We start from the raw sequence: 26602 nt of genomic DNA, 5'->3' as shown, positions 1-26602 counted from the left end.
GTGGTCACAGGATGGAAAACATCAGTTTTCATTCCAATCCCAAAGAAAGGCAATGCCAAAGAATGTTCAAACTACCGCACAATTGCACTCATCTCACACGCTAGTAAAATAATGCTCAAAATTCTCCAAGCCAGGCTTCAACAGCACATGAACCGAGAACTTCTGGATGTTCAAGCTGGATTTAGAAAAGGCAGAGGAACCAGAGATCAAATTGCCAACATCCACTGGATCATATAAAAAGCAAGAGAGTTCCAGAAAAACATCTACTTCTGCTTCACTGACTATGCTAAAGCCTTTGAGTTTGTAGATCACAACAAACTGTGGAAAATTCTTAAAGAGATGGGAATACCAGACCACCTTACTTGCCTCCTCAGAAATCTGTATGCAGGTCAAGAAGCAACAGTTAGAACCAGACACGGAACAACGGGCTGGTTCCAAATTGGAAAAGGAGTACAGCATGGCTGTATATTGTCACCCTGCTTATTTAACTTCTATGCAGAGTACATCATGCAAAATGCTGGGCTGGGTGAAGCACAGGCTGGAATCAAGATTTCTGGGAGAAATATCAATAACCTCAAATACGAACATGACACCACCCTTATGGCAGAAAGCAACTAAAGAGCCTCTTGAAAGTGAAAGAGGAGAGTGAAACAGTTGGCTTAAAACTCAACATTCAAAAAACAAAGATCATGGCATCTGGTCCCATGCCAGATGGCAAATAGATGGGGAAAGAATGGTAACAGTGACAGACTTTATTTTCTTATGCTCCAAAATCGCTGCAGATGGTGACTGCAGCCATGAAATTAAAAGATGCTTGCTCCTTGGAAAAAAAGTTATGACAAACCTAGACAGCATATTAAAAGGCAGAGACATTACTTTGCCAACAAAGGTCCATCTAGTCAAAGCTATGGTTTTTCCAGTAGTCATGTATGGATGTGAGAGTTGAACCATAAAGAAAGCTGAGCACCGAAGAACTGATGCTTTTGAACTGTGGTGTTGAAGACTCTTGAGAGTCCCTTGGACTGCAAGGAGATCAAGGAAATCAGTCCTGAATATTCATCAGAAGGACTGATGCTGAAGCTGAAGCTCCAACATTTTGGCCACCTGAGGCAAAGAGCCGACTCATTAGAGAAGACGCTGATGTTGGGCAAGATTGAAGGCAGGAGGAGAAGGGGACGATAGAGGATGAGATGGTTGGATGGCATCACCGACTCAATGGACATGAGTAAACCTCAGGAGATGGTGAAGGACAGGAAGCCTGGAGTGCTGCAGTCCATGGAGTCGCAGAGAGTCAGACACGACTGAGCAACTGGACAAGAACAATGTGAAAGTGTGATCACACTCAGTCTTTACCACAAATTTCCCATTTCCTCATCTTGCCTTCTTTTCATGCCCCCTATGCAGAGATTTTTCTCTCCTGGTGAGACGGGGTTTTTATTGGCCTCACCTGTCCTGTCCCTCCCTTGTGGGGCAGGGGCCTTTGGGAACAATCATACACTGAAATTACACGCCAGAGGAAGGCAAGGTGGTAAGAGAAAGGTGGCTGTCATAGGTGCTGTCCTCTGAAAGTCCTAAACCTGAGGGTCTACATCCACCCTGCAGGCAGGAAGAGACCCCCGTGAGAGACTCCTAGCCACATCCTGGGCACAGGGATCCCAGGGAGCTGAGGGGTGGAGGAGGCAGAGAAACGGGAAAAGCCTAGAGAGAGGAGGGCTGTCTGATGGGAACTAGAGAAAGCGCTCCTAGCAGGCTCTGGCACTGGGTGTGTGTCTCTGCAATTCACCACAGGCTGTTCTGTCCACGCATGAGCTGTGGCACAGGCCTCGGGCCTGCTAGAGGCTGAAGATGTATTTGTTCTTGCCTTGTGAGGTGGTGATGACCTCTGTGCACTGGTCCCCTTCATGCACAAGGAATATTTGTAGAGATTCTAACTTTACAAGGTCATGAACCCTAACAATGACCCTTAGAGGGAAAGATCATCATCACCCTCATCGGTCACTTGGATACAAGACTCAGAGCGTGTAAATGCTCAAGGCTCCCCCATGATGAAGCAGCTGGGACAGGAGCTGAATCCATATCCCTGGAAATCAGAGCATCTTCCCCTATGACCACCCCGGCCCCTGCCTCACCGCCCCGCCACCACCATGCACACATACAAAGTTTGCTTCAGAGTAACGAGAGCGCTTGGCACCACTTCCTTCAGGACGCAGGGACTCTCTGGTTGAGAGTGATGGCTGTGTGTGCAATGTGGTCAGCGTCCCATTGCAAAGGGTGTGCAGTGGGCCAGAAGTGTCGGCAAGGCGTCCCTCTCCCGTTCTCATTAACGAAAGCACTGGCACTGCCCGGAGTTGGGGGTTGGGGGTCTCGTTGGGGACACATTCCTTGTTGCTGTTATTACGATTGATGTGGTTTGTGGTTTCGCCTTTTAAAATTAAAAGTCACAGTTTCTCCAATCCGGAGTCACGTGTGTTCATTTTGAGACCGTTAGGAAAAGGGAGAAAAGCATAAAGAAAAGCCATCTTGTCTGGTCTCCTGCCACGGCAAGCCCCAGTGAATGCAGGCTTGGCGGGTTCCCTTCCTGCTTCCTGTTGCCCCCTCCCCGTCCCCAGGGGCCTCTCTGCCTGGAGCCTCAGCTACAGGCCCCTCATGCTCTCCTAGGGCAGGGTGCCACTACCTGAGAGGCCTGGCAGAGGAAGGACAGTGCTGCTGGGGGGAACTTCTCCCCCTGGTCCCCTCCCTGCAGGCTCACCTCTGCCCAAGGTCACTGCTCCTTTCAAGACCCAGGAGACTAACAAGACACTCGGTCCTGCCAGACCCTGGTAACCGTCCCTAATCTCCTTCCTTCTTTTGGCCCCCGGGGTACAGCCGCCCACACCTTTGTACATAATTCCTCCCCAGGTTACCCTGTTTTGAACGGGCCATCTACTTGCCGTTGGGAACTGGACTGCCTCACTTTCTGACTCACTGGTATTTCAAGACCTTTCCCCTGACGCTCCCACTGCCACGGTATTTCCTGAGGCTTCCAGAGCCAGGTACAGAGCCTGGAATCCACTTGGGCATCCCCAGGCAAGAAGGCTTTGGATTTCCTCTTTCCTGGTAGCACCGGCCCCTGCCTGCCCTTGCGCGGAGCACCACCAGGGCGTGTCCACATGTTCAGACGGGAAGGGTTCCCTGCCTCTACCCACACCCGAGCACCTCCAGCTCCTCTGGCCCCTACATCTCCACTCAAGTCACTCCTTTCACCACTAGAATTATCTCCATGAGGTCCCACTAGGAAAGGACGCTGTGGGAAAGGAGAAAGGAACTCTGCACACAATGCTGCCTCGGACCCCCACTCACTGCCTGGCTGCGTCTACTTGCCCCTCTTATCTCGGCTTTCCTGAGGCCTCCCCCCGCGATGCCTTCTCTGCGCTCTGCATTCTCACAGCTCTTCCCACAGTGTATTGTTACCCTCCTCCTGAGGCCCATGAGGGCAGGCACCGTGTCCTGCTCGCCCTTCGAGCTGGCACCCACCATAGGACCTGGCACACAGTAAACCCTCCATCAATAAGCTGAATACCATACATCTGGGACAGCCTCCAGTGTCAGCTTTTCCCATTAGACTCGTGTTGAAGGACTGCTTCCAGCCTGAAGAAACCGTGACTGGAAGGAGCCGGTCACTTCTTCCTGAAATTCCGTATATACAGTAGAATCCATCTACCTATCCCCACAGGCACTGTGGAGATGGGGCCCTAGACAGGTGTGTTTGAGGGAGGCGGGGGTGGGGAAGAGAACAAAACGTGCACCTCTGTTGGAGACTTCTGTGGGATTGTTGAAACGGGGGATGCAGATGGGAAAACAGCACCAGGGACTCAGGAGAAAATGCTATCCCCATCATTTTCCAAGAACAAGCTATGTAAAAAGCTATGTAAAAAGATGGCCCTAGGAAGACAGGCTTCAGAGGCAATCTCAGTCTTCTGGAGTCACTTCTGAATTTACCTACTGCATCTAACTTTACCTCTTCGTGTGGTAAAGGGAGCTTTGCGCGCTAGTGAAATATTTAAAACCTTCCCTTAAAAGGGAAATATGAAAACTGTCTATTTGCCCAAAGAAATACTAGAAAGATAATGCAAGAAAAAAGTGAAGTGGTGACTTCCGGGGTGGAGCATCCAATCAGACTGTCGCAGAGAGAGCAGAACTTCTCCATTATACTTTTGGATATTATTTTGACTTTTGAATGGTAGGAACTTATAATCTATTTAAAAAATAAAATTACATTTGAAAGCTCTTCCCTGAGAACAGCAATAGCTTCCTTGGTAGCTCAAATGGTAAAGCATCTGCCTACAATGTGGGAGACTTGGGTTCAATCCCTGGGTTGGGAAAATCCCCTGGAGAAGGCAATGGCAACCCACTCCAGTATTCTTGCCTGGAAAATCCCATGGACCGAGGAGCCTGGTAGGCCACAGTCCATGGGGTCGCAAAGAGTCGGACATGACTGAGCAACTTTACTTTCTTTCACTATCTATATATATAATAACAGTGTTTAAGATAACAAAGTGTCAATGTACAAGCAGCTTGCTTTTGGGGGAGGCTACCGCATTATGTAAACATCTGAGCTACAATGTAACTTCCAATCTAGTTATCAGAAAATTACAGGGCCAAGATACTGAGGTGGTGAATATAGAATCCTAAACATCATAAAGATCAGTTCAGTCACTCAGTCGTGTCCGACTCTTTGTGACCCCATGAATCGCAGCACGCCAGGCCTCCCTGTCCATCACCAACTCCCAGAATTCACTCAAATTCACATCCATCAAGTTGGTGATGCCATCCAGCCATCTCATCCTCTGTCGTCCCCTTCTCCTCCTGCCCACAATCCCTCCCAGCATCAGGGTCTTTTCCAATGAGTCAACTCTTCGCATGAAGTGGCCAAAGTACTGGAGTTTCAGCTTTAGCATCAATCCTTCCAAAGAACACCCAGGACTGATCTCCTTTAGGATGGACTGGTTGGATCTCCTTGCAGTCCAAGGGACTCTCAAGAGTCTTCTCCAACACCACAGTTCATAAAGATCAGGCCATCTAAAAACCAACCACACAGAAACGCAGTAGCAGCAAACTGACAGGAGAGAATACAAAACTTGCTTCCTCCTAAGTGTGGGCATTTGGTTGTCAACAATTCTGCAGGCCCAGCAGGAGCTTTGCAAGTTGCCACATGTTGCATGCATGACAGGATTTGGGGTAGAATGCTGAATAAAAGTATTCTGGGCACATGCTAATTCTGGTTCACAAATTCAGTCATCCTTAATGACTCACTTAATAAGTTACCGGTAAGAAGGGATTAGTTCTCCCTAAATGACGGCTGGAGGATTGTGTGGCATTCACCGAGAAGAGTAGAAGAAAGGACTCATATATTTGGAAGCAATCTGCATCCATCAGGAGACTTCTTGCAACTCCAGTGGCTTCAAGACCACTTTGAAAATTACGGTATTGGTACAAATTTATAAAACTATCCTGCTCTGAGATGGCCAAAGTCCTAGGGAATTTGGATTCTGTGATGGAAATGACCCCCTCCCCCATCCAATCATGCTTTTTGCCAGTGGGAAGCAGCCCTTCCAACAATGGTCCTTCTTAAGTACCAGCTTTGGCACCTGGGACAACTTTTCTAGAAACAGCTTGTTGGGTGTGTTGCAGGGGAAACACTTGGGGAAAATCTTTTCACAAGGCACTTCTAAGAACTGCTGAGAATTGAGTGGCTCCACCCTCCTGACATTTTTAACCATGGCTAAGCTTCCCTGGCAGCAAGTGATGATACTTTTGAGGCAAGTGTTTTAGACCCTCTTGCTTCCGGACACTCTGATCCTCCCAACCCTCTGGTCCTAGGATCTTTCCAGCATCTGCCCTGTCCTGCCCTGTCTCTCATGTCTAGTTTTACACCATCCTTTGGACTTATGGACCCTCTTGGGCTTCCCTCGCTTTGCTTATCTTGTGTTATCATTTATGACCTGCACCCACTCTTCTTCTTCTTACACCTGGCCATCACTCCAGCGGACCACAGAGGAGCTAAGACACAGTCGAATGAAATCCTCAGGGCTCTTGAATCCAAACAGTTCTACTCCTTGACCCGCCATCATGCACACTTAGGAACAAGCTTATGTTAAGCCACATGGCATAGATCTGTACTCCTAGGAACTGAGAATATGTGAGCATATAGGGTTGAAAGTCAGCTGGTTAAATACTGAATTATTTTCCTGTCTCTTGGAACAGTCATTGTCCCACCACCTAGAACCCTTCCCTGGAACTCCCTGGACCTTCCCCTAAACCTGCAGCTTCAGGGGCAATGCCTGGCCAATCAGAGGCAGGAGTAGGGGGTAGAACTTTGGGTGGGTACTCTTGGCCAAAAGCCATCTGATAGGTTGATACCTGAGATAGACTAGTAGTTACCTGTCTCAAATATCAACCCTTTACAAGTGAGCCATGGTCTTGGAGATTTCCAGATAAAAAGATGAAGAGGAAAATAGTCAGACAAGCGACAGCTGTACTGATAACTCCCAGCCAGCAGCCTCTCCTCTTCAAAGGCTGCTCCAGAAGTGCAAAGTCTGTTTGCAACAAGCAGATGATTTACTAAATACTGCCTTTTGCCAAATTCCCAGAGGCTTTTGAATGCTGGGTGCTAATAAAGCTCAAGTTATTATTAGGCATGTGGTCTATGTAGGTCACTGCCAAGTGCTGGCAAAGAAAAGCAAAGAAAACAAGTTAACTCCGGCTAGAACGTGGATGAGGAATTGCAACCCCGTCTCCAAACGGGAAATGTGTCTGACATCTTTTTTGTCTCCAGAGGGACTTGGCTTCCTCACCTGTAAACAGAGGGGCATGTCAATGACCCCCTTCACCAGTGTCTCTGAACAAGAAATAAGCCTCTTTAGGGGAAAAAAAAAAAAAGTAGGGGAATCCACCAGGGAAAGCGACTGGGAGATTCAGCCTCATTGCGAAGCTTCAGGTTTTTGTTCTTTGCCACACTGCAGAGCTTGGCTTTGGTTGTACCTGGCAGCCCCGGAGAGGGACCGTGGCCATCAGCGGGGGCAGGAAACAGCTCCAGGAACTCAAGGTCCTGACTAAAGGAAACAGTAGAGGTGTGCTTCCAATTCTGCTTGGACACAAGGCTTTTTTTCCAGATGCTCACAGGAAGATGACTCGCAGCAAGCTCGCAACGCTCTGGACAAAGTTCAGGATTGTTCTTTAGAGAAAGACCTCTTCCTGAGCCGTAAGGAACACACGCATTTCCCAAGCATCCTGTTGGGCGGGGATGTCTCCTCTTTAGCTCTCTGAGCTGGAAGGGCATCAGCGTAGGCAGGAAAGTCGGCTAGAGGGCTTGTGGCTGTGTGTCTGGGGGCAGAGGGTGAGGCTAGAGGTGTCTCGGGGCCAGTGCTGGAACCTAGATGCCAGAGTACCCTCCCAAGGAAGAAGAGCCAGGACAGGCAAGCGGGCAGGGGATCTGCTTGCGCTGATGTGCCTTTTGATGGGAGGTTTCCAGGCTGAGTCATCCTGTCTGAACCTGGCACAGAATGGGAATCCCTTGGGAGAAAGAGCAGGAAGAACCAAATTCAGGCCAAGCCAGAGGGAGAGGGCAGGGTCACGGAATTTCTGGGACAGAAGAGCCCAAACTGAGCCCTGAGCATGCTTTTTTTTTTTTAAGGAAAATTAAAACTCAAGCTACTGTACACTTACTTCTATTTTACAGGACGTTTGAGGTAAATCCACACCTATAGTTTTATTTACGTACTAAATAAGCACGTGTGGCACTTGTTCGGTGCCAGGCACATTCTTCCAGAGTTTGACAAGTTTTAACTCATTCTGTCCCCAGGACAATCCGAGGTCCTGTGAGGAGTCCCGTTTCCTGAGGAGGAAACGGAGGTGCGGCAGAAAGGGTCTAGTGACTTGCCTGAGGCGAGGAGGGGCTGGGACTGGATCCCCAGCAGGCTGGCTTCCAAGTCTGCCTTCAACCTCCCCACTTATTTTGTAATAGTTTTTTTTTTTTTTTTTAACATATAGTTTAAGATTTACAGAAAAATTAAGAAAGCACAGAGGGTTCCAAAACATCCCTTATCCAGTTTCTCCTGTTACAGACATATTACGTTAAGATGGTCTACTTGTTACGACTAATGAACTAGAACTAATCATTATTCTTAACGGAAGTCCACAGTTCATCTGGATTTCCTGAACTTTTTCCTAAGGTCTTGTTCTGGTGCGGGATCCCACCCAAGTTCCTGCAGTCCTCAGGTCTCCTGAGCCTCCTCTTGGCTGTGGCAGTCAGTCCCTCCGACACTCCTTGTTTTCAGTGACCTTGATGGTTTTGGGCAGTGCCCATCAGGTGTCTGGTGATGTGTCTGACGGCGTCTCTCATCATTAGACTTGGGCCCAAGCCTCAGCTTTTAACAGTTCCAGTGAGCTCCTGCCAGGCAGGTGCCAACCTAACAGGGACCTGTGCCCCGTTTGGCAGAAATCCACATGAGGTACTTTTTCTCTTATGTATCTGTTTCTTTTCAGAAGGAAAAGGAGGACTCTGTTTGGTAGTTTGCCGAATCATCTGGTTCCAAATAAAGAGAATCATGTTCCCTGAGACTCTCTCGCTGAGTATGGCCCTTGGTCTATGCTAGTTTCCATCTTCCAGGGTCACAGGGTACATGCGGTCTCTCCAGCCAGGCTCTGCTCATCCGTGTTAAGACTCAGATCTTGGCACAGAGAAGCATGAAGGGAGCAATCGGGGACTTGGTCCTGTAGGACTCTGGAGGGTTCTATTTGCTTCCTTTCAGCCAACACTTCCTCAAGATTCCCATGAGCCCAGAGCCACCGCCCACACCCCATGCGGGGCCAGCTGCCTCCCAGCTGCCAAGCCTTGGCTCTATCTCTGACCTCTCCACTCCCGCTGTCTCTTCTGAGGCACCTCCTCAGCTCGTGCATGTATATAGAAGCTCCGCCACTCCCCACCTTCCTCAGGTGCTGTCTTGGCAGGTGGCCCTCCTTCCTAGATGACAGACCACACCATCAGATGGATCCTGACAGTCCAGACTGGGAACACAGCCATTTGATTTTGCCAGGGAGAATTCTGATCAGAAACACGTTTACACATGAGGGAAGTGCTTGAGATACAGTCCTGAGATGATAAAAATACATGCCACCTTCTCGGAAAACTAAAAATAGAATGACCATATGATCTAGCAATCCCACTCCTGGGCATATGTCCAGACAAAACTATAATTCAAAAAGATACACGCCCCCGTATGTTCACGCTGCACAATAGCCAAGACAAGGAAGCAACCTAAATGTCCACTGGCACATGAATAGATAAAGATGCGGTATGTACATACAATGGAATATTACTCAACCATAAAAAGGAATGGAATAATGCCATTTGCAGCAACATGAATGCAACTAGAGATTATCATACTAGGCAGAGTAAAGTCAGAAAGACAAATACCATATGACATTCAGTCCAGTTCAGTCACACAGTCGCGTCCGACTCTTGGCGACCCCATGAATCGCAGCACAATTCCTGTCCATCACCATCTCCCGGAGTTCACTCAGACTCACGTCCATCGAGTCGGTGATGCCATCCAGCCATCTCATCTTCTGTCGTCCCTTTCTCCTCCTGCCCCCAATCCCTCCCAGCATCAGAGTCTTTTCCAATGAGTCAACTCTTCGCATGAGGTGGGCAAAGTACTGGAGTTTCAGCTTTAGCATCATTCCTTCCCAAAGAAATCCCAGGGCTGATCTCCTTGCAGTCCAAGGGACTCTCAAGAGTCTTCTCCAACACCACAGTTCAAAAGCATCAATTCTTCGGCGCTCAGCTTTCTTCACAGTCCAACTCTCATATCCATCTATGACCACTGGAAAAACCATAGCCTTGACTAGACGGACCTTTGTTGGCAAAGTAATGTCTCTGCTTTTCAATATGCTGTCTAGGTTGGTCATAACTTTCCTTCCAAGGAGTAAGCGTCTTTTAATTTCATGGCTGCAATCACCATCTGCAGTGATTTTGGAGCCCCAAAAGATAAAGTCCGACACTGTTTCCCCATCTATTTCCTAAGAAGTGATGGGACCAGATGCCATGATCTTCGTTTTCTGAATGTTGAGCTTTAAGCCAACTTTTTCACCCTCCTCTTTCACGTTCATCAAGAGTCTTTTTAGTTCCTCTTCACTTTCTGCCATATGATATTACTCATATGTAAAATCTAAAATCAACACAAATGAAACAGACAGAATCATGGACATAGAGAATAGAATAGTAGTTACCAAGGTGGGAGGAGGGATGGTCTTGGAGTTTGGTGTTAGCAGATGCAAATGATAATACATAAAATGGATAAATAACAAGTCTTACTGTATAGCACAGCAAACTATATTCAATATCCTGTGATACACCATTAACAGAAAAGAACATGAAAAACAATGTGTATATATGTATAATTGAGTCACTTTTCTGTATAGCAGTAATTAACACAATATTGTAAATCAACTATACTTCAATAAAGTACATGCCACCTTTTAAAACCACAGCAACACAGACGGGAAAGCTGCAAATGGAAGTGCATTTATTTATTTTTTTTTGGGGGGGGGGTGGGTTTCTTTTTTTTTTCTTTTAAATTTTAAAATCTTTAATTCTTACATGCATTCCCAAACATGTACCCCCCTCCCACCTCCCTCCCCATAACATCTTTCTGGGTCATCCCCATGCACCAGCCCCAAGCATGCTGCATCCTGCGTCAGACATAGACTGGCGATTCAATTCACATGATAGTATACATGTTAGAATGTCATTCTCCCAAATCATCCCACCCTCTCCCTCTCCCTCTGAGTCCAAAAGTCCGTTATACACATCTGTGTCTCTTTCCCTGTCTTGCATACAGGGTCGTCATTGCCATCTTCCTAAATCCCATATATATGTGTTAGTATACTGTATTGGTGTTTTTCTTTCTGGCTTACTTCACTCTGTATAATCGGCTCCAGTTTCATCCATCTCATCAGAACTGATTCAAATGAATTCTTTTTTACGGCTGAGTAATACTCCATTGTGTATATGTACCACAGCTTTCTTATCCATTCATCTGCTGATGGACATCTAGGTTGTTTCCATGTCCTGGCTATTATAAACAGTGCTGCAATGAACATTGGGGTACATGTGTCTCTTTCTATTCTGGTTTCCTCGGTGTGTATGCCCAGAAGTGGGATTGCTGGGTCATAAGGTAGTTCTATTTGCAATTTTTTAAGGAATCTCCACACTGTTCTCCATAGTGGCTGTACTAGTTTGCATTCCCACCAACAGTGTAGGAGGGTTCCCTTTCTCCACACCCTCTCCAGCATTTATTGCTTGCAGATTTTTGGATCGCAGCCATTCTGACTGGTGTGAAGTGGTACCTCATTGTGGTTTTGATTTGCATTTCTCTAATAATGAGTGATGTTGAGCATCTTTTCATGTGTTTGTTAGCCATCCGTATGTCTTCTTTGGAGAAATGTCTATTTAGTTCTTTGGCCCATTTTTTGATTGGGTCGTTTATTTTTCTGGAGTTGAGCTGCATAAGTTGCTTGTATATTTTTGAGATTAGTTGTTTGTCAGTTGCTTCATTTGCTATTATTTTCTCCCATTCAGAAGGCTATCTTTTCACCTTGCTTATATTTTCCTTTGTTGTGCAGAAGCTTTTAATTTTAATTAGATCCCATTTGTTTATTTTTGCTTTTATTTCCAGAATTCTGGGAGGTGGATCATAGAGGATCCTGCTGTGATTTATGTCTGAGAGTGTTTTGCCTATGTTCTCCTCTAGGAGTTTTATAGTTTCTGATCTTACATTTAGATCTTTAATCCATTTTGAGTTTATTTTTGTGTGCGGTGTTAGAAAGTGATCTAGTTTCATTCTTTTACAAGTGGTTGACCAGTTTTCCCAGCACCACTTGTTAAAGAGATTGTCTTTACTCCATTGTATATTCTTGCCTCCTTTGTCAAAGATAAGGTGTCCATATGTGTGTGGATTTATCTCTGGGCTTTCTATTTTGTTCCATTGATCTATATGTCTGTCTTTGTGCCAGTACCATACTGTCTTGATGACTGTGGCTTTGTAGTAGAGCCTGAAGTCAGGCAAGTTGATTCCTCCAGTTCCGTTCTTCTTTCTCAAGATTGCTTTGGCTATTCAAGGTTTTTTGTATTTCCATACAAATCTTGAAATTATTTGTTCTAGTTCTGTGAAAAATGTGGCTGGTAGCTTGATAGGGATTGCATTGAATTTGTAAATTGCTTTGGGTAGTATACTCATTTTCACTATATTGATTCTTCCGATCCATGAACATGGTATATTTCTCCATCTATTAGTGTCCTCTTTGATTTCTTTCATCAGTGTTTTATAGTTTTCTATATATAGGTCTTTAGTTTCTTTAGGAAGATATATTCCTAAGTATTTTATTCTTTTCGTTGCAATGGTGAATGGAATTGTTTCCTTAATTTCTTTTTCTACTTTCTCATTATTAGTGTATAGGAATGCAAGGGATTTCTGTGTGTTGATTTTATATCCTGCAACTTTACTATATTCATTGATTAGCTCTAGTAATTTTCTGGTGGAGTCTTTAGGGTTTTCCATGTAGAGGATCATGTCATCTGCAAACAGTGAGAGTTTTACTTCTTCTTTTCCAATTTGGATTCCTTTTATTTCTTTTTCTGCTCTGATTGCTGTGGCCAAAACTTGGAAGTGCATTTAAAACCCAGCAATGGGCTGCAGGTGTGGAAAGAAAATTTTTTAGGAAAATAATGAGGGACCAGAGTCCTGCCTTCATTGTCACCTACATCTTGTCCCAGCTCAGAGCTTCACCAAGTTCCAAGGCAAACTCCCAATGAATACTGGCTGTATCAACAAGGGACGCAGAGTAGGCATTTCCAGGCTGCCTCCAACAGGTCACAGCCAGGACTTCCCACCTCTTTCCCTCCTTGCCTTCAGTCTGAACAGAGCTGACAGCTTCGTGGTTCATTTTACCTTCCCCACCCTCCTTGTGCTAGGTTGAATTAGTCTCAACTCCTCACCCTCTGTGGCATCCACACTCTTTGCCCACACTCTGCAGATCCCCCAGAATCTCCATGGGGTGGGGGAGGGAGCTTCCCTGCCCCCATGATTTTAGGCTTGGCCAGGGTGAACAAGCAGAGGTGACCATACAGTGGTTTGAAATGTGCTTGTGTGACTGGGCATGTCCTTTTATGCCTCTCCCATCACCAGGAAAAGAACATGCCCCAGCTAGGTTGCTGGTCCCTGGAAGATGACAGGCTTATAGAACAGACCTGGATCTGAAAGACAGCCTAGGGACTTCCCTGGTGGTCCAACTACATCCCACATGCCACAACTAAGAATTCGTATGCTGCAGCTGAAGATCCCGAGAGCTACAACTTAAAAAAAAAAATAAAAATCCTACAGGCCACAACACCTGGCACAGCCAAATAAATAATTTTAAAAAAAAAAAAAGGCAACCTTAACCCAACTCAGCTGATCTCAGTCAAGATCAGCCAAACCCCAGCTGACATGTATGGCAAACAAACGCTCCCTGCTACCGAGCTTTCGAGTCATTTGGTACCAGCAATAGTACCTGCATAGGGATACACAGGAGGAAGGTTTCTGGCAAAGAGAGACTTTATGTGAAATGAAGGCTTCATGTCCCAGGAGACCATTCCTAGCTTATTTGAGACTTTTTTTTTGCGGAGATGCCACCGTCACTGGAACTCACCTCTCCCAAAATGCATTGGTGTGTTAGTAGTAACAGTAATTAGCATTCATCTGGGGTTTTACAGGCAGGAGGCAGTAGCAACATACAACTATCTTGTTTGATGGAGAGGCCGGGATTATCACAGTCATTTTGCAAAGAGAAAATTAAAAACCCAGACGAGCTGGGTGACTCACCAGGACCGGACCAGGAGGCAGCCGTCGTAAGAAAGAATATTATACGGTACTCCGCACACGGGAATGGAAGTCACGTGAGTGTGCGCACGCGCACACGCGCCTTCGTACCTGCGCATGTGTGCTGTGCCACCTTTTCGTTATTAAAGGGATACACGCCAAACGGTAGGGAAACAATACAGAAATGCTGAAAGGGTTAAGAAAATTACAGTCTGGAGAATTTGCAGTACAGTGGTTAGGACTCTGTGCTTCCAGCGCAGGGGTCACGGGTTCGATCTCTGGTTGAGGAGCTATGAGTCCACAGGCCACACAGCTCAGCCAAATTAAAAAAAAAAGTTTCCATTCTATCCAGTAGTATTTGGTTATTTTAAATGCATTTATATTAACTATATATTTTTGTAAGTTAGAAGCATACTGCACATACAAGAATATTTCCTATGGCATTTAAAATTCTTTAAGGAGTTTCTAATGAACAGTTTATGTTCTATGACTTATTCTAACTTGTTTAAACATTCTCTATTATTGTAAATGTAGCCTGTTTCTAATTTTTTTTTCCCCCCATGGAAAACAATGTTTTGGTGAAATCTTTGTTGATACTACAAAAATTTGGTGAAATCTGTGTTGGTGCATGTGTGGTATGTGCTTAATGAATAGTAGCTGGTATAAATCTCTGTCTACGTTCCTGATAATCTCCTTAGAATAAACTTCCAGATGAACTTCCGGGTTAGTAGGTTTTAACATCTAAATAGTTTTTGATACATATTGTCAAGCTGCTTTTCAGATAGATGTCCCCAACAGGACAGCCTTATAGAACAGACCTGGATCTGAAAGACAGCCTGGGGACTTCCCAGGTGACAGCCATTCCTAATGATAATGTTGGAGGTGCCCCTTCTCACAGCCTCCTCACTAGTACCAAGCATTTTCTTCAAAACAAAGTATTAATTTGGTGAGAAATAGTAGTACATCGTCACATTTTTCATTGCTAGTGAGACTAAAAGTTACAGCAGGAATTTCTGTGGCTTTCCAGTGGTTAAGACCTCACCCTCCCACACAGGCAGTGTGGGTGCGATCCCTGGTCAGGGAGCTAAGATCACACATGCCTCTTGGCCAAAAATTCAAAACATAAAGCAGAAGCAATATTGTAATAAATCAATAAGAACTTTAAAAGTGGTCCACATCAAAGAAAATCTTTAAAAACTTAACCCCATAATTATTAACCATCAGTAACAGGAGCCCTCTGGATCAGAGCCTGTCACAACAGTACTGAATGAGCAAATGACCAAAAGGGGGACCACCATGATGTGCATCTGAGTAGGACTGCTAAGACGGTGCTAAAGATTGAGGCTGCTGATTGCGTGGATGGGGGTTTATTCCTAGTCCTTTCTAGATCAGTACAGTCAGTTGAAAGTACTTCCAAAAGGACAAAATGCTGGGATAGAAGTGAGGTGTGCAGGTGTAGGGGAGATAGGACTGAGAACAGGTTGCCAGGCTTGGGGACAGGCCAACACTCACAGGAACACTCATCAGAAAAAAAGAGCTGGGAATGTAGCCGCTGGTCAGCAATTTGGGGGCTGGGGCTGCCAGTGGTGCCGCGGTTCCTCCAGTCAACACCCTGCCCCCTCCGGCACACACTTGTAGTCACAGGGTGTATCTGGGCTCTGCAGATAATTCTGTTCTCCGGGGGCAGTTACGACTGTGAACTCCAGCTTTCCCATCTGACTGCGTCATGATCTGACTCAGACACTAGACTGGCTGAACTGGATTAACCCCTGCCCCACCCCAGTGTTTCTGTTCCTCCGGGCCTGGCTGAGACCTCCTCCTCCCTGCCCTAGGCAGGGGGGTCCCACTTCAACCCAGAGTGCCCTGGTAGTAGCAATACTGATTACCCTGCCCTGTAATTTTTCATTCACAAATTATACGCCTCTCCTTGAAACAGACTATCTGAGGGTGGAGGAAGGGTTTTTGTGGGGGTTTTTTTATTATCTTTGTATCTTCAGCAGCTAAGACTGTGGGAATGAATGAAGGAATGCAGGCAGGCTCCAGGAGTCTCCAGAGTGCACCAAGAATAAACTTGGGCCTTGGAACCTGGCTGGGAGAAGTAGCCCAAGATTACTCTTTATTGGTAAAGTTTCATGATGTGGTTTTGTTGGGTTGAGAAGTTATAACTCGGGTATTAGTCTCTGTGTTTGGTTGAACTTGGGGCACAGACTACATCCCACATCCCCCTGCCATGAAGTTTTCTGGGTTTTTTTTTCTCTAATTTGAACCAAGTCTCAGCCAAAGCAAGGTTTTTTTTTAACCATCTGCCCAGCTTTCTTCTAACTGAGTGGTTTTCAAGCTTTACTGAGTATGAGAATCATCTAGAGTACATGTTCAAATATAGAAAGCTGAGTCTCTGCTTTAGCGTTTCTAACAAGTTCCCACTTGATGCTGATATGCAGGCCACACTCTGAGAACCACTGGTCAAAATGTTTTCATCCAGCCCATGGTCAAGGTGCCCGACTGACTTTCTCCCAAGTCAGTCACTGGGCCAGGGCTCGGGTCTGTTCATCCCCAGGAGAGTTTGATCTGTCTTTTCTTGGCCTTCTGCATAGGCACACGGGACCATCCTGGCCTGTGTTAAAAGGTCATCAGGACCTAAAAATGACTGCTACGGGATCTGAGACCTCATCAGGACCCCTCCTGGCTTTCTGGAGAAGCACGTGAGCTTCAGGAAATGAAAACATGCATTGTGGGAAAACCCCAGACTTCCGGAGCCAAGCTTTGGAGAGCAGACAGCAGCAGCAGCCAGGCGCCGCACACACCCTCTTCCAGAAGGGGACACGTGGCTGTCACCTGTGAGTCTCTGTGCACTCCCCACTCTGCCTCAGGCCCTGTCCTCTCTGTCTGATGACCTTTATAGGAGAAGGTGAGAACCTGGGCTAAGGCTGGCTTTCCAGCAGCTTCCCTGTCATCATTCAAAGAAAATCCAGGCTCCTGACCACAGACTGAGCCTGCCAGGTGCTTGGACTGCGTCTCCCTTCTCTCTACCTTGTTGGTACACCCTTGGACGGCAAGCTCATTCCCATCCTGGAGCTCAGCGGTTGCTCTATCTGCAAAGCTGGGGGCCCATAGGGGATAGGAGGCGGCCTGGTCAGGCACCCCCTCTCCAGAATGAGCTTCCTGTTCACTGTCCCTAAAGCAGCCCCGCCTCCCACCTGGTCCTTTGGCCTCGAGCACTTGTTGCCATCTGATGCCACCTCCAGAAGGGAAGCCCCCTGGAGGGAGACCCAAACCTTGTCTACCTTCCCCAGCTGTATCACGAGGTACATCCCAGCACATCATCCTTGTTCAATAAGAATGTCAGGGATGAATCTTTGGTCTCCAACAGGTAGACTGTGGAAGGCAAGGACTGGCATTCCAGACCTGGGCTCTCAAAGCCAGAACCTGGCTCCAGGCCCACTGCTTAACAGCTGGTTCAGGTGGGAAGAACTGAGGCCACAGGTGAGGTTTCTGTCACCACCCCCATCGCTCTGGACAGGCCCTTCCGGCTGGATCGCCTGACCTGCCAAAGGGTGGGATGACAACTGTGCTGTCTGCCCTCATGAGGGCATCAAGTCTCTGAGGTAACGACTGGGAAAGGGCTATGCCAGCAAAAAGGTGTTGACAAGCCCGAGGCTTAGGGATGGTGAAGCTTCTCCACGGCTTTAAATCTGAATGTGGCATTTTTTTTCATACACAAAAATAAACTCAAAATGGATTAAAGACCTAAATGTAAGACCAGAAACTATAAAGCTCTTAGAGGAAAACATAGGCAGGACACTCTTCAACACTCTTTCCCCAGAAAGATCCTCTAGGACCCACCTCCTAGAATAATGGAAATAGAAACAAAAATAAACAAATAGGACCTAATTAAACTTAAAAGCTTTTGCACGGTGAAGGAAACTATAAACAAGGTGCAAAGACAACCCTTAGATTGGGAGAAAATACTAGCTAATGAAACAACTGACAAAGGATTAATCTCCAAAATATATAAGCAGTTCATGCAGCTCAATACCAGAAAAACAAACAACCCAATCAAAAAGTAGGCAGAAGACCTAACTAGACATTTCTCCAAAGAAGACACACAGATGGCTAATAAACACATGGAAAGATGCTCAACACTGCTCATTATTAGAGACACGCAAATAAAAACTACAATGAGGTATCACTTCACACCTGTCCAAATGGCCCTCATCAAAAAATCTACAAACAATAAATGCTGAAGAGGGTGTGGAGAAAAGGGAATCCTTTTGCTCTGTTGGTGGGAATATAAATTGATACAGTCACTATGGAGAACAGTATGGAGGTGCCTCAAAAAACTAGGAATTAAACTACCACATGACCCAACAATCCCACTATTGGGCATACACCCTGAGGAAACCATTTTTAATGTGTTATTTTTGGCCAAGCCACATGGCATGCAGGATCTTACCAGGGATGGGACCTGCATTGCCTGTAATGGAAGCACAGAGTCTTAACCACCATGCTGCCAGGAAAGTCCCCGCATGTGGCATTTAATTTTAGATGAGCTTTTCATTCTTATAGTTAAAAAAAAATAAAGCACTGTTTTAATTTCTTCATAAGCTTAAGGTAACCCTATCACAGATTTTAAATATCTAAGGAATTCCACATGAATTCTGGAATTGGAAGCCCTGCTAAGAGGTCCTTGTTGTTGTTTAGTCGCTAAGTCATGTCCAACTCTTTGCGACCCCCTGGACTGTAGCCTGCCAGGCTCCTCTGCCCATGGGATTCCCAAGCAAAACTACTGGAGTGGGGTTGCCATTTCCTTCTCCTGGTCATTTCTCTGCTTCAGATTTCCTGATCACAAATGCATTTGTCTGTTGTGCTCTCCAGGTGGGCCTTTCTGCTTGGCATTAGGTAACTGAAGGTCTCAGTTAAAGAACAATTTTGGGTCCACATTCCCAGCCCTAGGGACAGCTGAGGGAGGATCTTAAAAATCGATTTTAGATGACTTTAGATACATGGCTCAACTGGAGAGATCTGAACCTCCCACAGGCCTGAAATGGGCTCCAGACATATCTGGTGTTCCATTTCTCACCTGGGTAAGGAATTAAAGGAGTAAATTCCTTCTGGCGAACACTGGAGAAGAAAAACACAGGATGCCCAGTTTCATCTGCATCTTAGATAAGTAATAAACAATATTTTAATATAAATATATCCCAGGAAATATTCAGGACATTCTTATACTTTAAACAGTATTCATCAGGGACTTCCCGGGTGGTCCAGTGGTTAAGACTTTGAGCTTCCACTGCAAGGAGCACAGCTGGGGAACTAAGACCTCACATGAAAGGCAGCACAGTGAAACAAATAAATAAGCTGTTTTAAGTATTCCTCATTTATCCTTGTGCTCTATATTGTACCTGGCAGGGTCTGTTTTGATCACTGAGTCTTGGGTCCTAGGAATGGAGGGACATGATTGCTCTCACTTTTCCTCTTTCACCCTACAAATGAAAAAGGTTTTGCTCTTAGTCCCCACTTGCTCCTCCCTTGTTCCTCCCTCCTGACCATGACTGGTGGGTCATGGGCAATAGATGGACATGACCTCAAGTCACCCCACCTGAGCTGTAGCTGAAATGCTGCCCACGCAGCCACACTGCTTGGAATCAGCAGGGGGCTTACCAATGTGAGGATGCCAGGAAAATGCTCAGGTCCTAAAACAAACCAGGGCAGGCATGTTTTATAACTAGTGGGAGCCTTTGATTCTTAGATAAAGGGACTTGGAGACCCAGAACATTTCCCTAAATGCAGAGTGAAACTCTGGTGTCAGCTTATTTATATTAGTGTTGCTAAATGCCACTTTTAACACTAATAATACCTCGCACTCCTGTTGTGCTTTTCATCCAGGGATGGCCAGGTGCTGTGTTCACATTAAGCAGCGCAGCCTTGAAGCCCCTGGATTACATCATTCGACAGAGAGCTGCTTCCAGGTGGAACAGACCAGAACAGAAGTTAGGACTAGTGGGATCTGAACCTGAGCTGGGTGGTGGCCGTTAGGTACATATTCCCCAACCCACACGGTTATACTCCTAGCCCTTCAAGCACTAAATTGGTGCTACCTTCTTTTTAAAAAGTCCCCTGCCTTTGGCACAATAGCAGGTGCTCAATAAATGTTTGCTGAATGTCTGAATGAGTGACGAACAAGTCCGTGAACCTAGAAGTAAACCTTGAGTTCCTTTATTTGCTTTATTTTTCTGTGTATAGGGCATGTGGCAGCAGCTGTCGGTCCTATGTCAACATCTCAGATTGTTTAACATTTCTCTTTTTTTAATGTAACTTCCCCCCCCCCCTTTAAACAACCTGATTTATTTTGAAAAATATTTATTTATTTAATTTGGCTGAGCCAGGTCTCAGTTGTGGCCCGTAGGATCTTCTATCTTTGTTGTGGCATGTGGGATCTCATTCCTTGACCAGGGATTGAACTGGACCCCAGGCATTGGGACCGTGGAGCCCTGGCCACCGGGCCACCCGGGAAGGCCCTGTTTAGCATGTCTGAGCACAAGGCCTCTCCTGGGGCTTCTGCTCCCAGCAGCACCTGCATCTGCGGCAGAGGATGGACCACAGGCAACGGGGACAGCCTTGGCCATGTTCCCTGCATGTCCTGCCCCTGCAGCCCTTTAACCGGTGACAGAGGGCTATAAACTCTCCAATTCCCTCACCCCTGATGGGGACACTTAGGTGTCACCCACAGTGCCCCTGAGGGGCTGTGCCAGCATTACCCTTCCAGGGATGTTGCCTGACATTCATGCCCTTGTCTGTCCTCCTCCCCTTCCCAGGCTTGTTTCCCCACCCTACAGGACACGTCCTGATGAGTCACTTTCACTAGAATCTCCCCTCGGGGTCTGCTTCCGGGAAACCCAGCTTGCCACTGGAGCATTTTGGCTCTCATCTTCTCAGTGGTGCTGACTTTTTCTCTTGGACCAGGAAGAACCTTCTAGGAGAAAACAGCAAGAGCCATGACAACCACCGGTCTTACTACTGGATGAGGAGCAAGAGAAGAAGAGGACAGGTTAGGACTTTACGTCCACAGGGGCCGGAATACAGAATTTCAGCTTGGAATTTTCTTGAGCAAAGACAGCACAACTATGGGACCTGGCCAAGTAAGCTTCCAAGTATTCACATAAGCATGTGGTTCTTCTTACAGGCTCCCCACCTGGGGGGCTCTCTTCGGGCAAACCCCTGCAGGAGGAGGAAATCAAGACCAGTGCTTGCTAAATGATCAGTGCAGCACCCAGAGGTGGGAGGTCGGGCAGGGCTTAGAGCGTGTGTGTGTGCTAAGTCGCTTCAGTCGTGTCCAACTCTTTGCGACCCTACAGACTGCAGCCTGCCAGGCTCCTCTGTCCTTGGGGTTTCTCCAGGCAAGAATACTGGAGTGGGTTGCCATGCCCTCTTCCAGGAGGACCTCAGAAAGAGAGTGCTTTTCATCTTCTTCCATTTACATCAAGAGAGCCCACGAGCAAAATGGTGGGGGTGGGCAGGCTGAGTCAGTGTGGTGGGTCAGGGCCCTGTTTCCTCAAAAAGACATTGAGAGAGTCATTTCTGCATACCCTGGGGGCTTTCTGGTCCCAGGACTTCTCGTTTGTAGAGATCAAGTTCAGATGTTTGGAGGGTTTCCATCCAAGGGCTCCAAGCAGACCAGATGGGCTGGCATTTAACAGCTCTCCTGACTGCACTGCAGGGACCGTGGCAGGGGTAGGCACCCTCCAGCTCCCTGAGAGTTTATTGGTCTGTTACATTTTAAACAGCTTTGGTGATGCTGCCGTAACCTACTTCAGAGGGAAACATTTATTATTAACATTGGTTTAACACTTAACTTTCTAGGGTATTTGTGGATGACGCAGTCATACATCTGCCTTTTTATAGTGCTTCGCAGCAGAGCACGAGGCCTTCTGGCTGACACCTCATACATCATCAAAATTGAGACCTCCAGGCAAGCAGATGAAAATAGGACAGGGATGTGGTGGGGCCAGCAACTGGGGATGACTCTGATGGTTCCCAAGTGAACCTTCCTTTAGAGAGAGACTGTTTCCATTAAGGAGCAAATTATTCTTAACATTAAGATGTCTTTGTTTCCATGGCGACCCACAACAACCTGAAAGGGATGGTCCATGGTGGCCATACGGCCAAGTGATGCTTTCGACCTCATTGGTGGCTGGTGGAGATGAATTCAGGGATGGGGGTCAGCCAGCCAGGGTTCAGCCTCCAACTGCTGGGCATTCCACACTCAGCTCTCCTGTGTTAGAGCCAGAAGAAACCCGGAAATCTGCAAGCCAAGATGAGAGCAGGTCCCCCATTTTTGTTGGGCGGGGGCGGGGGACGCTGCTCTGGGTCCTCACTGTGGAGCACGGGCTTCAGAATATGCGCAGGCTTCGGTGGTTGCAGCGTTCAGGCTCACTAGCTGCGGTGCACAGCCTTAGCTGTTCCACGGCCTATGGGATCCCAGCTCCCCGACCAGGCATCAAAGCCACATCCCCTGCATTGGGAGGTGGATTCTTAACCACCGAACCACTAGGGAAGTCCCTCCCCTATCTTTTATAAGCATAACTGTATCATCATAGTGTCAGAATCTTTGCTGGAGACAATAATAACTGATAACTATGAAGAAACAGTTGACAGAAGATATTATAACAAAAGGAGAAAATAGCCTTTTCTTTTTTTTAACAGAACTTCTCTTTAAGGTCCAGCACTGACATTTTGGGGTCTCTTTTGTCTGTCTACAAAAAGAAAAGTGAGAGCCCATTACTGTGTGTTTTCATAGGCTCAAACCCATGAGCCCCCTTTTCTCACTCAAATTGGCCAAACGTGACAGCCGGCGGGGGGTGGGGGAGGGGTGAATTAACTTTCCACTGCTCTTCGGAGGAGATCAGCCTTATCTGGGCCATAAAACCTGTCTGGGCTTTGTAACAAAGGACCTTGACCTTTCTGTTGAAAGGGAGCAACAATTAGTGTCCCTCAGTTCTGGGTCTATAAGCACTTTTTTGAGGAGGGTAAAAAAGAACCAAGAAAAAACAAATTTCCTGAGAAGTGAGTAAGGACCCTACAATAGCCCTTGGGGGAATTCTTGTTTGAGACACCGACAGAGTGGTTGCTATGTGCTCTGGGCTTTTAAGAATGGCCTGAGTGGGGATGAAATGTAAAACCCGTCCATCTGCTGGGACCCTCTCCCTCATCATCTTTTGTCAGTCCTGTGACATTAACAACATTGTACGACATTTGCGTCAGGCATCAGATAACGGGGCTGATGTTCTCCAAACAATACGTCCAGAGAGGAAAAGAGTGTTACAACTCAAAAGAGGGCACAGGAGAGGAAAGAGAGGTCTCTCTGCCCTGCTCTGTCGCTGGTCAGTAAGATTCCCCTCAAGGCACCAGACCACAGCAAAGACGGAGAAAAGCAGAGAATGCCTTCTGCCTTCTGGGGAAAAAAGAAAACCCACGGTGGAAAGAAACTGCTATGAAAATTGTAAAAACATCACTTTAAGCCAGAGCTTTCCTGCACTGATGTCATTTCTCTAAGTCCAGGCTCCAATCTGTAGGAGTGGGGTTACCCTGGTTACCCTGGACAGGTATCCAGTTACCCTGTCCCATTGGTCATCTAGACAGCCAGTTCCACCGCCCCGGATTCAGGGGCCACAAAAGCCTCAGGTGTGGAGGACCTTCGTTCTATGTCACTGTATAGAAAGGACTTGAGCATCCACAGAGTTTGATGTCCCAGGGGGCCCTGGAACCAACTGCCCACGGATCCTGAGGGATGACTGCACTTTTTGTCTTTAGTTCCTAAATGGTGAGACGTTGACATTTGTGTCTGCAGGACTCTCAAACTGTATCAATGCACCAGATACAGATGTCTTCATGGTAGGAGGGACTGGGGCTTTCTGTCCCATAACCTGCATGCTAACAGCAGGGAGGCTCAGCTCTCATCTGACATAACCCAGTTTGGATGGCTAACCTGAGGGCACACGCTACTTGGGGCAAAGGTAACTAGCTTTACTATAACGATGTCATAAAGATGGCTGAACAGGATTAGATGGCTGGGTGCTGATGAACCGTTTAGGGCCGCTGTAAAACTATTGGGCATCGCAGGGCTCCCTCCAGCTTCCGGGGACCTTGGGTCAAGTGCTCATCGGATCCTGCTCATCCCTCTGGTGTGAGATCCCCGACCTTTCATTCTGCTCCACGACCCCCCCCCTCCCCGCCCTCCCCGCCCTCTGCTACTGGCACAAGCCCCACAGGGAGTTGTCACTTCCCTCCTCCCAGGCATCCTTGCCCCCCCTGACGCCTGCAGCCCAGCGCTCTGGCTTTTCCTTTGACCCAGTGAACCTGCAGGCAACGCCTTTTCAGGCGGCGGGTGGGAACCACTTCTGAGTCACCCTGGGGAAAAGGAGACGTGGTGTCTAAGAACGCGCCCTGGAGGCAGAGCTGGGCCATGTGTGTGTGTGCACATGCATACCTTTCATTAAGGGACAAGGAAAACCAAGCTGGGGCTTCGCCGCCTGGTTCCCGTGCAAACTTTCCCACCCCCAAACCCAACAACAGCTGAGAGGAAGGGGCTGCTTCAGAACCCCAGCTGCCCTCCCCCAATTCATTTGGCCCCAGCAGACTCTAAGGCTGAACTTCACCCCCCTCATCATCTTTAAAATGTCAGTTAAGCCCTTTATCTGGGCTCAAGCAAAGGTAACTTTTGAAGGAAGTGATGTGATGGATTCCCACTGGAATTGACAGATGCTCTGCCCACCCCAGCCCTGATATATAGACCCAAATAAAGACACAGGGGGAAGGAGAGGGGTACAACTCCCCCAGGTCTTCTCCTGATTTGTCCTGAGCAGCAGGTGAGCATAGTGGGCAAGGCTAGGACGCCAGGGCCAGACTGCTTAGGCCAGCATCCCAGCTCTGGCAGGGGCAGGTTCTGAGGCCCTGGGCAAGCCATTTAACCTCCCAGTGGCTCCAGTTCTTTTCTGAAAAGTATAAGTACCTCACCTGTCATGTGGGGTTGTCAAGAGGATCCAGTGAGTTCAAGCACACGGAGGCTTTGGACCACACTTCACCGCTGTAAGCACCCTTCAACTTGCCTTGAACAAAAAAAGAAGACGACTGTGTCCTAACAAAGGCCGAGGAACTCAGCCACATTCTCATGCTACTTCCCTGTATTGACTGTTTATACTGAAAATGAGGACATAGAAAGAAAGGGCAACCACAGTCTCTCTTCCCTTCAGCAAGATGAGGGCAGAGAGCATTGGTAAAACGTCAGCGTATGGAGAAGTGAAATAAGAAAATAAGAGTCTGATGGAGCATTTCCATTGTTCTGGAAGAGATGAACTAGAGATGCAAGTGCCTTTATGAAATATTAACTATGTCACCTTGGTGGTACTGCGTCAGAGTTAACAGTTCTGTGTGCATTTAGAACCGTCACGGTGTAATCTAAAGATGAACGGTAAAAATCATGCTAATATTAGTAAATAATATGCATGTATGTATACTTGGGACAGCATTCCATCACAAATAAAATCACGGTGACAGACCAGAGAGAGACCACCGAAGAAATGTAAAAGGCTTTGTGTTTTAGAACCTCCAATGACACTTTTCCTGCTTTTTTGAACGAGGGGCCCCACATCTTCATTTTGTAAATTATGTAGAGGGCTGCACCGCAGGCTGACTCCTTGGTGCTCTTCTCACAAACGTCTCATTCAGCCTCATTTCTCTTAGAGTCAGGAGAGTTTAAGGGCGGGGGTGGGGGGCGCAGAAGAAGGGCTGTTGGAGTATTTTCAGCTGGGGCCTGACTTCCCAGAGGCACTGAGATTCCCCAGAGGGTCCTCTGAGGCCTTGTGGCCACCCGTAGTCAGTACCGTCAGCAGCTGAGAAGATGGCATAGCCTCCTCCCACCCCCCAGCCACAGCTCCCCATCCAGTGTTTTGCCAGATGTCAGGTCTGGAAGGCAGTTGCAGCCGGAGGAAAGGAAAACGATACCGCATCACGAAGGTGGGTGTTGTCAGCCAGGACTCAGGCTGAGGACTGGCCCGGCGCTTGGCTTTGAGAGGCAGGAGCAGGGCAGGGCTGTCATTTCTCTTCCTGGGATCAAAATCAGACAAATCTCCTATTTGGCTTACCAGGCACTAAGTGGATAACACCAGTGAATGTCAGTGCAAATTACAGCTCCAGACTCCTGTCGGCGGCTCTGTGCTGCTTCTTGTCACTCTAATGCAAAGAGACAGCATGGAGTTGATAACAAGCCAGAAGGCTAGGGGATCGGAGAGGGTGGCTGTGTCAGGGACAGGAAAAATGCATGTTGGAGAGACTCAGAAGGTAAAAACCCACAGCTATGACTTCCTTGATTGCCTCTAGGAAATGGGCATTTAAGGGTGTTAGATGCCTGGACAACACCTCGGGTTTTTACAAAACTGAACAGTAACCTCATCAGTTCATCCACCCGCCCCCCCACCCATCCATCCATCTATTACCCACTCATCTGTTAATGAGAGCTGGACTGCCCTCTTAGCACACTGGGATTCTGAGGGATCATGGAGGCCTCCACCTACTGCTTGCAACCCATTTCCTGGGGTTTCTTCTAAGAAGTCTAAAGAACTCTTGGGAGGAAACACCTGTCTTTCTAGCAAAAAAAAAAAAAAAAGTGCCTCAGGGCCTTTGAATTTTGTCTAAAACAGCCCAGTGAC

At 47.1% G+C, this 26602-nt stretch overlaps 1 long non-coding RNA gene across 1 annotated transcript; it reads right to left on the bottom strand.

The window, feature by feature from the left end:
• Window positions 1-8512: 8512 nt before the first annotated feature.
• On the bottom strand, window positions 8513-26126 carry LOC138424227 (uncharacterized). Its single transcript, XR_011250702.1, has 3 exons — window positions 26039-26126; window positions 24912-25003; window positions 8513-10208 (listed from the first exon to the last, which is right to left on the bottom strand). It is a non-coding gene; the product is annotated as an uncharacterized lncRNA (long non-coding RNA).
• Between the last annotated feature and the right edge of the window lie 476 nt (window positions 26127-26602).

This window comes from Ovis canadensis, chromosome 19 (assembly GCF_042477335.2).
Source record: "Ovis canadensis isolate MfBH-ARS-UI-01 breed Bighorn chromosome 19, ARS-UI_OviCan_v2, whole genome shotgun sequence".
Taxonomy (NCBI): Eukaryota; Metazoa; Chordata; class Mammalia; order Artiodactyla; family Bovidae; genus Ovis; species Ovis canadensis.
This window is presented reverse-complemented; position numbering and strand designations above follow the sequence as displayed.